This window comes from Peromyscus californicus, unplaced genomic scaffold, assembly GCF_007827085.1.
Source record: "Peromyscus californicus insignis strain IS unplaced genomic scaffold, ASM782708v3 Scaffold_7__1_contigs__length_154581171, whole genome shotgun sequence".
Taxonomy (NCBI): Eukaryota; Metazoa; Chordata; class Mammalia; order Rodentia; family Cricetidae; genus Peromyscus; species Peromyscus californicus.
This window is the reverse complement of record NW_026294595.1, coordinates 3,971,242-3,986,041: the sequence shown is the minus strand read 5'-3', so window position 1 is coordinate 3,986,041 and position 14,800 is coordinate 3,971,242.

Genomic DNA, 14,800 nt, shown 5'->3' with positions numbered 1-14,800 from the left:
TTCTATCCCCTTTTCAATTTCTATCTGTGAAAAATAAGTATAAGGTATAGGGTAGTAATATAGTGTAGGAAAAACTTAGAAGTGTAAGATTGTGTAGAAAGAATTTAAGCTAAGTAAAAGCAACTAGACAGCAAAACTCCAATTTTCTAACTTTGGGGGCTATGAACGCAAACTGGGGGAAAAAAATCTTTCTTTGAGCTTTACGGGGAGTAAAAAAAGCTTATGGGGAAGAAAAAGTTTCCTATGGAAGCTTTTGTCCTGGGGACAGCTGAAGTGCTAAGTCCAAGCGGCAGGAGAAAGTGATTTCTCCCTGAGGCAAAAATGTGGATGTAAGAAGCCAAAAAGTTTAAAGTTCAGAAGTTTTGGGAAAAGGTCTTTCTCTCTTGGGAAAAAAATCTTTCTCTTAAACTAAAAGCTTTTCTTGGAAAATTTGGGGGGAAAAAATCTCTCTAAAAAGCCTAATCATTCTTTCTCAAACTAAAAGCTCTCTTAAACTTAAAAACTAAAGCCTTTCTCTCTCAAAATTAGAATCACCTGTGATTAGCTCTAAGGGAAAACAACAAACCTCTTAAGACAGCAAAACCTCTCTAAGTTATGTGTTTCAAGCTTTAAAAAATCCTCCCTGCAATACAGGGGGCAGAGATGGAGTTCCTAAAAACCTCTTCTAAGCTCTGTCTCTTCAAGCTAGTAAAAGACAGTGGGTCAGAGTCCCCTGAGGGAAACACTCGGGAGAGTGTGGGTGAAGAGCCCAGTAGGGCAGGAAACTGTTTACTGGGAAAAGCAAAAAAGCCAAGCTTTTCAGTTACAGCTGAGCTGAAGCATCAAGGGTTTTGTTTCTGAGTGAGCATTTCAGAATTAAAAGGTGCTCCTAATCGTCCTCATGCAAAGATCCCCTGAAGCAGTGCAAACTGTTAGCATTGTATCCTCGCTTCTGACCAAAAACCCAGAGGCGACTGGCCAGTCTCTGAGTTGGAGTGCATTTCGGGGATACTAGGGTTCCTGCAGTGGTAAACTTCCTGGAGCACAGAGCTGAGGCAGGAAGGTGCAGGACCCAGGGGAAGATTGCTAATGAACAAACAAAGCTAAAGCCGGTGGGAACGGCACAGTTGTCCACTTTCCTACAAGTCCCGGGTTGATAGGTCCACAGCTGCAAAAAGAAATCTGAGAAAAGCTTTCCTATCGGAGTAAGGACCTTTCTGGGAAAACAGTAAAGCTGAACTGTGTGTGAAGCAGTTGTGCTGCTGAGTCAGAATGTTGTCTGGGGAAAGAGCCCAGCCAGGGCAGAACAGAACTATCCAGGAGTAAAGCTTTCTTTTCTGTCGGAGAAAGCATCTCTTTGAGAAAAGTTTTGTTTCAACTGACTCCCGGTGAGATGAGGGACTGAACCCTAAGGGGTGATTGCCTCTGGCATAAGCTCTGTCCTTGAGCACCCAGACAAGCAAATGCAACCCATTGGGGGACTGGGCCAGGTGAAGGCCTGAATAGGCAAAACACCTGTCCTAATGGGAGTTTAGAGATGGCAAAAACCTCCCATTAGAAAAGCAGAAGCTTGATTTATGAACACAAACTCCACAGACCCGAAAACAGACAGACAAAAAGCCCCTACCTTCAGTAGCAGGGAAAGCCACTACTGTAGTGTCGGAAACTGTTTCTGGGGTAGAGGGGATAAACTGAGACCAAACTGGGAACTGACTCTCTGAAGAAACGGAGAAGGGACAGATTCCTTCCCAGAAAATGCATGACCTGACAAAGCTGCTAGAGTTTGAGGCAGATTTGGGGTGGTGGTGGAGAGGGCCCTACCTCCAAAGGCAGCTAGCAGAGGAACAGAGCAGCCTGAGATATCTGAAGCTCTGCATCTGGTGGGGAAAGGAACAAGCAAAATGAGAATAAAATCAGTGGGAGAAAAATCTCTGAAGGAGCTATGGAAAAGCTCTGTTGTAAATGTTTTTGTTTTTCACTGACTGGCTAAGGCAAACACAAGCCCCAAGGAAAGTTGCTATCAGAAATGCCAGCCTCAATGCGCACTAACCAGGCAGGTGCAGTTCTGATTGGGGCCGGTGTCCGATAAAGCAGAGACACCTGTTGAAGCCAGCTGAGAAGAGTGCAGAAATCTCCTAATCTCCTGTAGTTGAAAACTTAAAACACTTGGTTCAAATCTCTTGTCACAAAAGCAAAAACTTCGTAAGCAAGGAGGTAAAAGTACAAGAAGTTGACTCCTAGACCCGAAAAGAACTATGGGAAATGAAGTCCGAAAGCTAGCTTGTTTTGTTTTTTTTTTTGGTTTTTTTTTTGGTTTTTTTTTTTTTTTGGTTTTTCGAGACAGGGTTTCTCTGTGTAGCTTTGCGCCTTTCCTGGAACTCACTTGGTAGTCCAGGCTGGCCTCGAACTCACAGAGATCCGCCTGGCTCTGCCTCCCGAGTGCTGGGATTAAAGGCGTGCGCCACCACCGCCCGGCCGAAAGCTAGCTTGTGACAGTGAGCTGATGAAGAGAAATGCATTCTGGGAAATGTATTTCAGCTAAAGATGGCGATACTGTCCAAAAACTTTTCAGCTCAGAATGAAGTTTCTTCTCAAAGCAATGCAAGAAAGCTTAATCTTACCTCTTGAGAACTCAGATCAGACAAAAAAAGCTACATATAAGAGCAAACAAGCCACTTTAAAACAAGGGAAAGCAGTTTATACACTGAATGTTGTCTTAGATATGAAGAAACTTATGTGAAGTTAAAAATTCTTCACCTCTTGAACAAACAGCCTGCAATGAGTGATTCCTCTGCAAATTTAATAAGGGAGACAAGGAAACAGGCATTCAAAAAGGAAATGACTGCTTTATAGACTGCAAACAAACTTCAGAAAATCTAGCCATCTTTAAAAAAAGTTAACTTCACCTTATAAGAAATCAGTGTTAAATATTACAGCTGCTAATAATGATAACATCAGGAGTTAAAGCTAATGAAGGATATGTTTCATGAAAGAACATCTATGTTCTTGACTCCTTTGAATAGTAACAGTTTTGGTGAAAATATTGGAACTAACAACAGTCAAGTCAAAAATGTTTCAACAAATTCAAGATGCTATTCACAAAAGAAAGCTGCCATGCTTTGTGGGCCATATTAGAGCTCACTCCAATCTTCCTGGTCCTTTAGCTGAGGGTAATGCAATGGCTGATAAGTTAACAAAGATAAGTAGCATTATCCCAAGTGGAAATGGATCAACAGTCACATGCTGTTCATCATCATAATAGCAAAGGTTAAGAAAGCAATTCAATCTTACCAAAGAAGCAGCTCATCATAGTTAAATGATGTGGGGTATGTCCAAAATATTTTCCTGTCCCTCACTTAGGGGTAAACCCTCGAGGTCTTCCTAATCATCTATGGCAAATGGATGTTACTCATATTGCAGAATTTGGCAAATTAAAATATGTACATGTGACCATTGACACTTATTCAGGATTTTTAATGGCTAGTGCACAACCTGGAGAAGCTAAAAAGCATATAATTATGCACTCCTTGAAGTGTTTTTCATACATGGGTATACCAAAAATTAAAACTGATAATGGTTCTGGATATAGTAGCAAGGCATTTCAACAATTTTGTACCCAATGGGAAATCGTACATAAAACAGGTATTCCTTATAATCCTCAGGGACAAGGTATTGTAGAAAGGGCTCATAGCAGTCTTAAAATACAACTTCAAAAAATAAAAATAAAAAAGGAAGAAATTTACCCTCAATCGCCACATAATGCATTAAATCACGCTCTTTTTGTTCTGAACTTTTTGAATATGGATGTCCGTGAGCAGTCTGCCGCAGATAGATTTTGGCACAGTGGCACCCAAGCAACTTTTGCTCAAGTGAAATGGAAAGATCCCTGCTCAGGATTATGGAAGGGTCCCAATCCTGTGTTAATATGGGTCGAGGACATGTTTGTGTTTTTTCACAAGAGGAGAATGAAGCTTGGTGGTTACCAGAGTGTCTGGTAAGGAGCGTGGAACTAAGGAAGGTCAGCTCCAATGACGTTCCTATAAAGGAATCAGAATGAAAGTGGCTCAATTAGTGTTTCTGAGGTTTTGTCACTGGTTAATGCAAACAGTGAGGAATAAGAGTTTGGAGGTGTGCCGCTTTTGGCTTTACTGGCTCCTTTAGAAAAATACTTTATGTCACCTAATAGCTGTGCAGTATTTTTGCAAAGAGCTTTACAGCGGCTAAATACGGTAATTTCACCCTTAGCGTGAAGTGACATCTTTTGGTTGAACAAACCAAAAGTACTGCTGTAATAGAAACGTTTGTCTGAATTGAAGCACTTAGGAGAGCTATTATGAATTTGGGTGAAGGGACAGCCTCTAGTTAAAAACCATTTACCGGCCGGGCGGTGGTGGCGCACGCCTTTAATCCCAGCACTCGGGAGGAAGAGGCAGGCGGATCTCTGTGAGTTCGAGGCCAGCCTGGTCTACAGAGCGAGATCCAGGAAAGGCGCAAAGCTACACAGAGAAACCCTGTCTCGAAAAAACCAAAAAAAAAAAAAAAAAACCATTTACCGCTGACAGTGCATCTCTGCCGGTTCCGGAAAGGCTAAGAGAATTCGGCATCTTTGGGGTGTGGCTTCGTCCCGAGAATGTTAGAGTCCCCTAGCAACAAGTATCACAACTCTATAATGACAACATTCACTAAATCCTAGTGTTGTATAGCAAAGCTGACTATAAACTCTAAACTTTGAAATGATGTACGTACTTCCTGTCTAGTTAAGAGACTCTTTCTAATAGAGATGGTGATGATAATTAAGAGTAAGAAGTAGAAAAAGATGAAAATAAGATATGTGAGTTTGTAGAAATTATTCTCTTGTTAGATCTCTGTGTTAAGAAATCTTTGGGTGTTTGCTAAGTTAGATATATGCTAATGGTAGCCCTATATAAGTTTGTAAAATAGATCTATAGTGTTCCTTTAAGAATATAAGCTTGCAAGAAGGATCTAAGGTAGTCTTAAGACTTGTCAGAAGTAGCCGGGCGGTGGTGGCGCATGCCTTAAATCCCAGCACTTGGGAGGCAGAGCCAGGCAGATCTTTGTGAGTTTGAGGCCAGCCTGGTCTACAGAGTGAGTTCCAGGAAAGGTGCAAAGCTACATAGTGAAACCCTGTCTTGAAAAACCAAAAAAAAAAAAAAGACATGTCAGAAGTAAAGATGCTAGTTGTAAATGTAAGTTTAAATAAAAATATAAGAAGTAAATCAGTAAAGATGCTAGTTGTAAAAGATAAAAATAAGTAAATAAGAAATATATTTGCTAAAGTAGTTCTATAGCTTCCTTAAGAAGTATAAATAAGTAGATGTTAATATGTTATATGTGAGTTTGTAAAAAGTATAGAGTGTGAATCTATGCTTAAATGTATATGGTGAAAGAACCTGAGACACAGAAGGTAGTGTCCTAGTACATTGCAAAGCAGGCAGTCTGAATGGTTTCAAAAGCTCCAGAAGCCGCTAAGAAGCTAAGAATGGTGGACACCAGAACCAGCACAAGGTGAGATCAGTGGAAAATCAACGCAACACAGAAAAACCTGAGCTAACAGCAAAAAGTCAGTTTAAAATATTACTGTACCTAAAAAGGTCTCTGACTTGAGAATAAAAGTTGCAGAGACGCTTGTTTGAACTAAATTGTTAACTGCAAAAAGTTTTGGTTGTAAAACGTCTCTTCATATTTGGAAGTGAAATTTTTTTTGAACTTTTTGAACTTAAAATAATGAGATAAAAATATCCATTTTGGTTATGGATTTCTTCATATTTGGAAGGCTAGTACCAGAATGTATTTGAATTTTGGGACTTAAGAAATGAAATGAACAATAGTGATTTCATTGCAATGGAGTAATTTTGAATTTACTTATAGTAATGACCTGGGAACTGTTTTCTAGAATTACTTGTGTTAAAAATGGAACTGTTTAAATGAAATTTATTGTTCTATCTAGAGTCAAGGTGCAATTTTATGTATGCATATATGCTTTATTAACTGGTGATTCATGAATTGTTTTATGGAACTGTTTATGTAAAAATGGAATTACTTATGAACTGGTTTTGTCACAAATGGAACTGTTTAAACAGAAAAGTTTGGGTTTTCTAACTAGGCTTGAGATTTTGCTTAAAAAATTATAAAGAAGCCGGGCGGTGGTGGCGCACGCCTTTAATCCCAGCACTCGGGAGGCAGAGCCAGGCGGATCTCTGTGAGTTCGAGGCCAGCCTGGACTACCAAGTGAGTTCCAGGAGAGGCGCAAAGCTACACAGAGAAACCCTGTCTCGAAAAAAACCAAAAAAAAAAAAAAAATTATAAAGAAAAGGGAGAATTAATATTCCTTAGTCTATTTAATTTAAAAAATTGTTGAGGCAGAGGCAGGCAGGTGGAGGCGGGGGACCACAGAGGCAGGCAGGCCTGGCGGTGGGCGGCGGCTGAGACACAGTTGCAATAAAGACCAGAAAATGAGCTACTACCCACTGAAAAGTTAATGAAAACAAGCTCTTAATCAAGAGCTTGGAACAGGGACCCCTTTAATCCCAACACCCGGGGAAGGAGCTATCTCCCTGGGACATGACCAGAACGGATCTGAACACTCTGTCTGAGGCCAACCCAGGGCCCAGCTGCTGATCCTGTGAAACCCAACAACTTGGAGGTGTTGGTGAGACTACCCTGCTCAGCTGAAATCCATCCAGGATAGGATTCAGAACCCTACAGTTTGAACTCTGAGGAAACAAGATCAACTGAGGTGTTGACGAATGAGCAAAACGTGACCTGAGAACACAGAAGGCGCCGCCCAGCCACCAAACCAGATCACCAGAATCATAAGTATATACTTCACCGACTGAGAACAGGTAAGCTCCCATCTCCAGACCGACAGATCAGGTCCCTAGCCCCTAGGCCCTATCCATCGGAGTCCCAGAGACCAGACAGCTACCTCTCCCTGCTCCCCCACCAAAAAAAAAAAAAAAACAACAACAAACAAACAAGAAACTAACCCTACGAACCTAACAACCACTGAAACCATAAGCACAACCTGCACCAACTGGGAACAACTGCTCCCAGAGACAGAACCCATTAACACTGATTTGACTAAGCTGCTCCCAAAGAAACGGAGCCCAACAGCACCAATTTAACCAAGAACTCCTAGTGAACCAAGACTAAAAATTAGAACAAGAGAGGTACCTTCAGACACAGACACTGCCTGCACCGAGCAGAGGAAGAAATGAGTAGACGCCAGTGCAAAAATACAGGCAACAACATAAAGACCTATATGATAACATCAGAACCTAGCGATTCTACACCTGCAAGACATGAACATACCAAGACAGAAGAAACAGAAGAAATCAATCCTAAAAATGACTTTCAGAAGATGATAAAGGCCCTTAAAGAAGAAATAAAAAATTCCCTTAAAGAGGAAATTAAAAATTCCCTTAAAGAGGAAATGAAAAACTCCCTTAAGGAGGAAATAAAAAAATTCCCTTAAAGAGGAAATGAAAAACTACATTGAAGAGGAAATAAAAAATTCCCTTAAAGAGGAAATGAAAAACTTCCTTAAAGAGGAAATGAAAAATTCCTTGAAAGAGGAAATAAAAACTACATTAAAGAGGAAATAAAAAATTCCCTTAAAGAGGAAATGAAAAACTCCCTTAAAGAGGAAATAAAAAATTCCCTTAAAGAAATGGAAGAAAAAACAAACAAAAAATTGGAAGAAATCAAAGAAAGCCAAGAAAAAGTAAACAGAAGAAAGAAACATTCCAAGATCTGAAAAATAAAATTGAGACAATAAAGAAAACACAAGCTGAGGTAATGCTGGAAATAGAAATCCTGACTAAACGAACAGGAACTACAGAAACAAACATAACCAACCAAATGCAAGAGATGGAACAGAGAATCTCTGACACTGAAGACACAATAGACAAAATAGATTTGTCAGTCAAAGAAAACACTAAAAACAAAAAAGTCGTAACAAAACCTCCAAGAAATTTGGGACACCATGAAAAGACCAAACCTTAGAAGAAGGAGAAGAATACCAACTCAAAGGCACAGAAAAAATATTCAACAAAATCATAGAAGAAAACTTTCCTAACCTAAAGAAAGAAATACCTTGGAATATACAAGAAGCTTACAGAACACCAAATAGGCCGGATCCAAAAAAAAAAGAGTCCCCTCGCCACATAATAATCAAAACACTAAACACACAGAACAATGAAAAAATATTAAGAGCCGCAAAGGAAAAAGACCAAGTAACATATAAAGGCAAACCCATCAGAATAACACCAGACTTCTCAATAGAGACTAAAAGCTAGAAGGTCCTGGACAAATGTTATGCAGACACTAAGAGACCATGGATGCCAACCCGACTATTATACCCAGCAAAACTCTCAATCACCATAGATGGAGTAAACAAAATATTCCATGATAAAACCAGATTTAATCAATATCTGTCCACAAACCCAGCCCTACAGAAAGCACTAAAAGGGAAAATCCAACCCAAAGAAGCTAAACACACCCATGGAAACTCAAGCAATAGATAATCCCACACCAACAAACACCAAAGAAGGACAACACAATACAACCACAAAAAATAACAGGAATTAACAATCACTGGTCATTAATATCCATCAATATCAATGGTCTCAACATACCTATAAAAAGACACAGACTAACAGAATGGATAAGAAAACAGGATCCATCCATCTGCTGCATACAAGAAACACAACTTCAAAGACAGACACTACCTCAGAGTAAAGGGCTGGGAAAAGGCTTTTCAATCAAATGGACCTAAGAAACAAGCTGGTGTAGCTATCCTAATATCTAATAAAATAGACTTCAAACTAACATCAATCAAAAGAGATCAGGATGGACATTACATATTTATCACAGGAAAAATCTACCAAGATGAAGTCTCGATTCTGAACATTTATGCCCCAAATACAAAAGCACCCACATTCATAAAAGAAACATTACTAAAGCTTAAAATGTACATCAAACCCCACACATTAGTAGTGGGAGATTTCAACACACCACTCTCACCAAAAGACAGATCTACCAGACTGAAACTTAACAAAGAAATAAAGGACCTAGCAGATGTTATAACTCAAATGGACTTAATAGATATCTACAGGACATTCCATCCTAACACAAAAGAATATACCTTCTTCTCAGCACCCCATGGAACCTTCTCAAAAATTGACCACACGCTTGGTCACAAAGCAAATCTCAACAGATACAAAAAAATTGGAATAATCTCTTGTATCTTATCGGACCACCATGCCTTAAAGTTAGACTTCAACAACAACAAAAATTATAGAAAGCCTACAATCTCATGGAAACTGAATAATGCCCACCTGAAACATCAATGGGTCAAGGAAGAAATAAAGAAAGAAATTAAAGATTTTCTAGAATTCAATGAAAATGAAAGTACAACATACCCAAACTTATGGGACACTATGAAAGCAGTGCTAAGAGGAAAATTCATAGCTCTAAATGCACACATAAAGAAGATGGAGAAATCTCATACCAATAAGTTAACAGCACAACCGAAAGCTCTAGAACAAAAAGAAACAAACTCACCCAGGAGAAATAGATACCAGGAAATAATCAAATTGAGGGCTGAAATCAACGAAATAGAAACCACAAGAACAATACAAAAAATTAATGAAACAAAGAGTTGGTTATTTGAAAAAATCAACAAGATAGACAAACCCCTAGCCAAATTAACCAAAAGGCAAAGAGAGAGCACCTAAATTAACAAAATCAGAAATGAAAAGGAAGACATAACAACAGACAACAAGGAAATCCAGAGATTCATCAGATCATACTTCAAAAACCTGTACTCCACAAAAATGGAAAATCTGGAAGAAATGGACGATTTTCTGGATAGATACCACATACCAAAATTAAATCAAGACCAGATAAACCATTTAAATAGACCAATAATCCCTAAAGAAATAGAAACAGTCATCAAAAGTCTTCCAACCAATAAAAGCCCAGGACCAGATGGTTTTAGTGCAGAATTATACCAGACTTTCAAAGAAGAACTAATACCAATACTCCTCAAATTGTTTCACACAGTAGAAACAGAAGGGACACTACCAAACTCTTTTTATGAGGCTACAGTTACCCTGATACCCAAACCACACAAAGATGCAACAAAGAAAGAGAATTACAGACCAATCTCCCTCTTGAACATTGATGCAAAAATACTCAACAAAATATTGGCAAACCGAATCCAAGAACCCATCAAAAAAATCCATCACGACCAAGTAGGATTCATCCCAGGGATGCAAGGATGGTTCAACATACGAAAATCTGTCAATGTAATACTCCATATAAACAAACTGAAAGAAAAAAAAAAAACACATGATCATCTCATTAGATGCTGAAAAAGTCTTTGACAAAATCCAACACCCCTTCATGATAAAGGTCTTAGAAAGATCAGGAATACAAGGAACATTCCTAAACAAAATAAAAGGCAATTTACAGCAAGCCAACATCAAATTAAACGGAGAGAAAATCAAAGCGATACCACTAAAATCAGGAACAAGACAAGGCTGTCCACTGTCCCCATATTTATTCAATATAGTACTAGAAGTTCTAGCCAGAGCAATGAGACAACAAAAGGAGATCAAAGAGATACAAATTGGAAAGGAAGAAGTCAAACTTTCACTATTTGCAGATGATATGATAGTATACATAAGTGACCCAAAAAATTCTACCAGGGAACTCCTACAGCTGATAAACTCCTTCAGTAAAGTGGCAGGATACAAGATCAACTCAAAAAAATCAGTAGCCTTCCTATACACAAATGATAAAAGGGCTAAGAAAGAAGTCAGAGAAACATCACCCTTTTACAATAGCCACAAATAATATAAAATACCTTGGGATAACACTAACTAAACAAGTGAAGGACCTTTTTGATAAGAACTTTAAATCTCTAAAGAAAAATTGAAGATGATATCAGAAAATGGAAGGATCTCCATGCTCATGGATAGGTAGGATTAACATAGTAAAAATGACAATCTTACCAAAAGCAATCTACAGATTCAATGCAGTCCCCATCAAAATCCCAACACAATTCTTCACAGACTTGGAAAGAAAAATACTCAAGTTCATATGGAAAAACAAAAGACCCAGGATAGCTAAAAGAATCCTGTATGATGAAACAACCTCTGGAGGCATCACCATCCCTGACCTCAAGCTCTACTATAAAGCTATAGTAACAAAAACAGCTTTGTACTGGTATAGAAACCGACATACAGACCAATGGAATTGAATTGAAGACCCTGACATTAATCCACGCACATATGAACACCTAATTTTTGACAAAGAAGCCAAAACTATACAATGGAAAAAAAAGTATCTTCAACAAATGGTGCTGGCATAACTGGATGTCAATATGTAAAAGATTACAAATAGATCCATATCTGTCAGCATGCACAAAACTCAAGTCCAAGTGGATCAAAGACCTCAACATAAATCCAGTTACACTAAACTTAATAGAAGAGAAAGTAGGAAGTACTCTTGAACGCATTGGCACAGGAGACCACTTCCTAAATATAACACCAGCAGCACAGACCCTGAGCACAACAATTAATAAATGGGACCTCTTGAAACTGTGAAGCTTTTGCAGGGCAAAAAACACAGTCAACAAGACAAAAAGACAGCCTATAGAATGGGAAAAGATCTTCACCAACCCCACATCTGACAGAGGACTGATCTCCAAAGTATATAAAGAACTCAAGAAACTAGACATCAAAATACTAAACAATCCAATTAAAAAATGGGCTAAAGAGCTAAACAGAGAATTCTCAAAAGAATCACAAATGGCTGAAAGACAGTTAAAGAAATGCTCAACATCCTTAGTCATGAGAGAAATGCAAATCAAAACGACTCTGAGATACCATTTTACACCTGTCAGAATGGCTATGATCAAAAACACTAATGACAGTTAATGTTGGAGAGGATGTGGAGCAAAGGGAACACTTCTCCACTATTGGTGGGAATGCAAGCTTGTACAACCACTGTGGAAATCAGTGTGGCGGTTTCTCAGAAAATTGGGAATCGAACTACCTCAAGACCCAGCCATACTGCTCTTGGGCATATACCCAAGGAATGCTCAATCATACCACAAAGATACATGCTCAACTATGTTCATAGCAGCACTATTTGTAATAGCCAGAAGCTGGAAACAGCCTAGATGCCCTTCAACTGAAGAATGGATTAAGAAAAAGTGGTACATATACACAATGGAGTACTACTCAGCAGAGAAAAACAATGACAGCATGAAATTTGGAGGCAAATGGATGGAACTAGAAAAAATCATCCTGAGGAGGTAACCCAAACTCAGAAGGACAAACATGGTATGTACTCACTCATAGGTGGATTCTAGATATAAAATAAAGAACAATCAGACTACAACCCACAGAACCATGGAGGCTATATATATAGCATGGAGGACCGACCCCAGGATGACAATGGCTTATAATAAGTTTTGGTTTTACTCAATTACTGAGCAAGCCTCAATGAAATATTTCACAATTAAGATGGGAATACATACTGTATCAAGCTGGTAATAGAAAGGTGGATAAATTGATTAATTTGAAAAAGTGGAAAATGAAAAAAATAAAAAATAAAAGAAAAATTTGAACTGTTTAAAAAGGAGCCAAACATTTCGCTGGAGTAAAAAAAGGGGGAACTGGGGAACTCATCATTCCTCTCCACATTCTATTCTTTCCCTTGTTTTATATATTTTAAATTTTTTATCGGTGGATTCTGCTGGAGTATCCACTGCAGATAAGCACTGGAGGGCTCATGTTGCAAATCACCCTCTGGAGCGATGGAAGGATCTTTCTACTAACACTTGGAGGAGATCCGATCTGGTGTTGGTGTGGGCCCGGGGTTCTGTTTATGTCTTTACTCAGGACAATGAGGTTCCTCTTTGGATTCTTGAGCACTGTGTGCGCCCTCTGGCTGCTGCTGAAACCCAACATGACAAAGACCTATTGGGCCTTAATGAAAAACTCTCCCCTTCTGATACCAATAGGAATGGCCAGCTTTGGCAAACATTAACATAAGCCTAGGAACTGTAGCCATGATTTTGGATTCTCCAGAAGAGCTGCCAGCCTAAGTCGTGCTGGGATCAAGAAAAATGGGCCTTGGCGGTTCGTGTTCCTGGAGTTGTATCCATGCCAGTGGATGTCCACACGCTCCAGAAGAGAATTTGACATTGCTGCTGCTGCTGTTGCTGTTATAGCAGTGGTGGACACCGCTGCTACTGTTTCTGGGATTACTATTTCATAATTGCGTTCTACAGCTAGCACAGTGGAGACCCTGGCAGCAAAAGTAGCTACCACAGTTAGTTAATCTTTCATTCTATTGGGCATGATAAATTTAATTCAATAGTTATATGTAGGAATTGTATAAGTTTGGGGTTTTTTTCTAACTAGGTTTGAGATTTTGTTTTAAAAAATTATAAAGAAAAGGAGTTATGAGTGAATTAAGGTTGAATTATGTTTGCAAAAATTATGTTTAACCTATTGATATTAATGCACCCTGGTTTTGTGGAGTTAAGGAAATATTTAAGTTTGAGAATACATCACAAGTTTTTCCTATGTTCTGTTAGCAAGAAAATTCAAATGATTTTAAGAGTTAAAGATGTAAGATTGAGAGAATTGTAACTATGGATAGCAATATTTATGTTAATAAAGGATTCTTTAAGTTTGCAATTACATTAAGAGTTTTTGGTTTAGAAAGGGCTGGATGCAGCCAAAGACTGCTGTAGTCAACCTTGTAGTCATCCAAAAGAAAAATGCCATCTTTATCTTTCTCTACTCCCATACTGGGAGGTATAACAGCTATGCAGATTGCTGTACGCTATAAATAATGAGTTATTTTTATATATATTAAGAAAGGGGGACCTGTGGGAGCCCGTTTTCAGGTTCCTCGTGGCTTTACCCAGCAGGTCCACAAAGAGAGGATGATTAGGACCACAGGCCTGAGTGCAGGTGTCTGAGATGGTCTGTACTTGGCTGTGCTGGGGAGAGGTCTTTTGCTCCACCCCTTGGCGTCTCTATAAATACCCTGGGGGCAGAGACAGGGCCCATTGGAATAGGTTCCAGGCCCTCTCGAGGCTATCCTTTATTTTCTATCTGTTCATCTCCACAATCTAAATCCTTCTAATATTTCCTGCTGCTCACACTCAAGAAAACTCTGGGGAGCTGTGGGGTTGGTGGGTAAACGCCCCACACAACACAAAACTTGTCTTTTGTATTCCAAGGGTGCTTTCACTTTACATCTTTACAAAATGCTTAAAGGCATGGACTAATACCAATTGTTGACATGGTTTGGGAACACAGTTTTCTGGGCCTGGACCAAATGAAGGTAAAGTACCCTCTCAAACTGCCACGTGAATCCTTCGTCTCTACTCCCACATAAGTAGGAATGGGAATTATCTGGGGGGTTTTGTTTATGGTGAGGGAACTTCACAACCATCTATTTCTTTTAAGGCCACATTTAAAACAGATGCAGGTTAAAAAAAAAAAAAAGTTCCCAAGCTTATTGAGTACAGAAGGTAATGAATGAATGAAACCAAACACCCGATTTCAAAAATTACCTTTCCACAGCTGGATGCTTGCCTTGTATGTGCAAAGTCCTGGGTTTGATCCACCGCACAAACCAAAAACGTGCCTCTAAAGAAACTTTGTACAACCTTTTACTAGTACAATATGACCACCGCCAACAAACTCTCCATGAGTTATTGCATCCAACACTATTACTTGAGAAAAACAGCCCACCGCTGTGCTGGAGT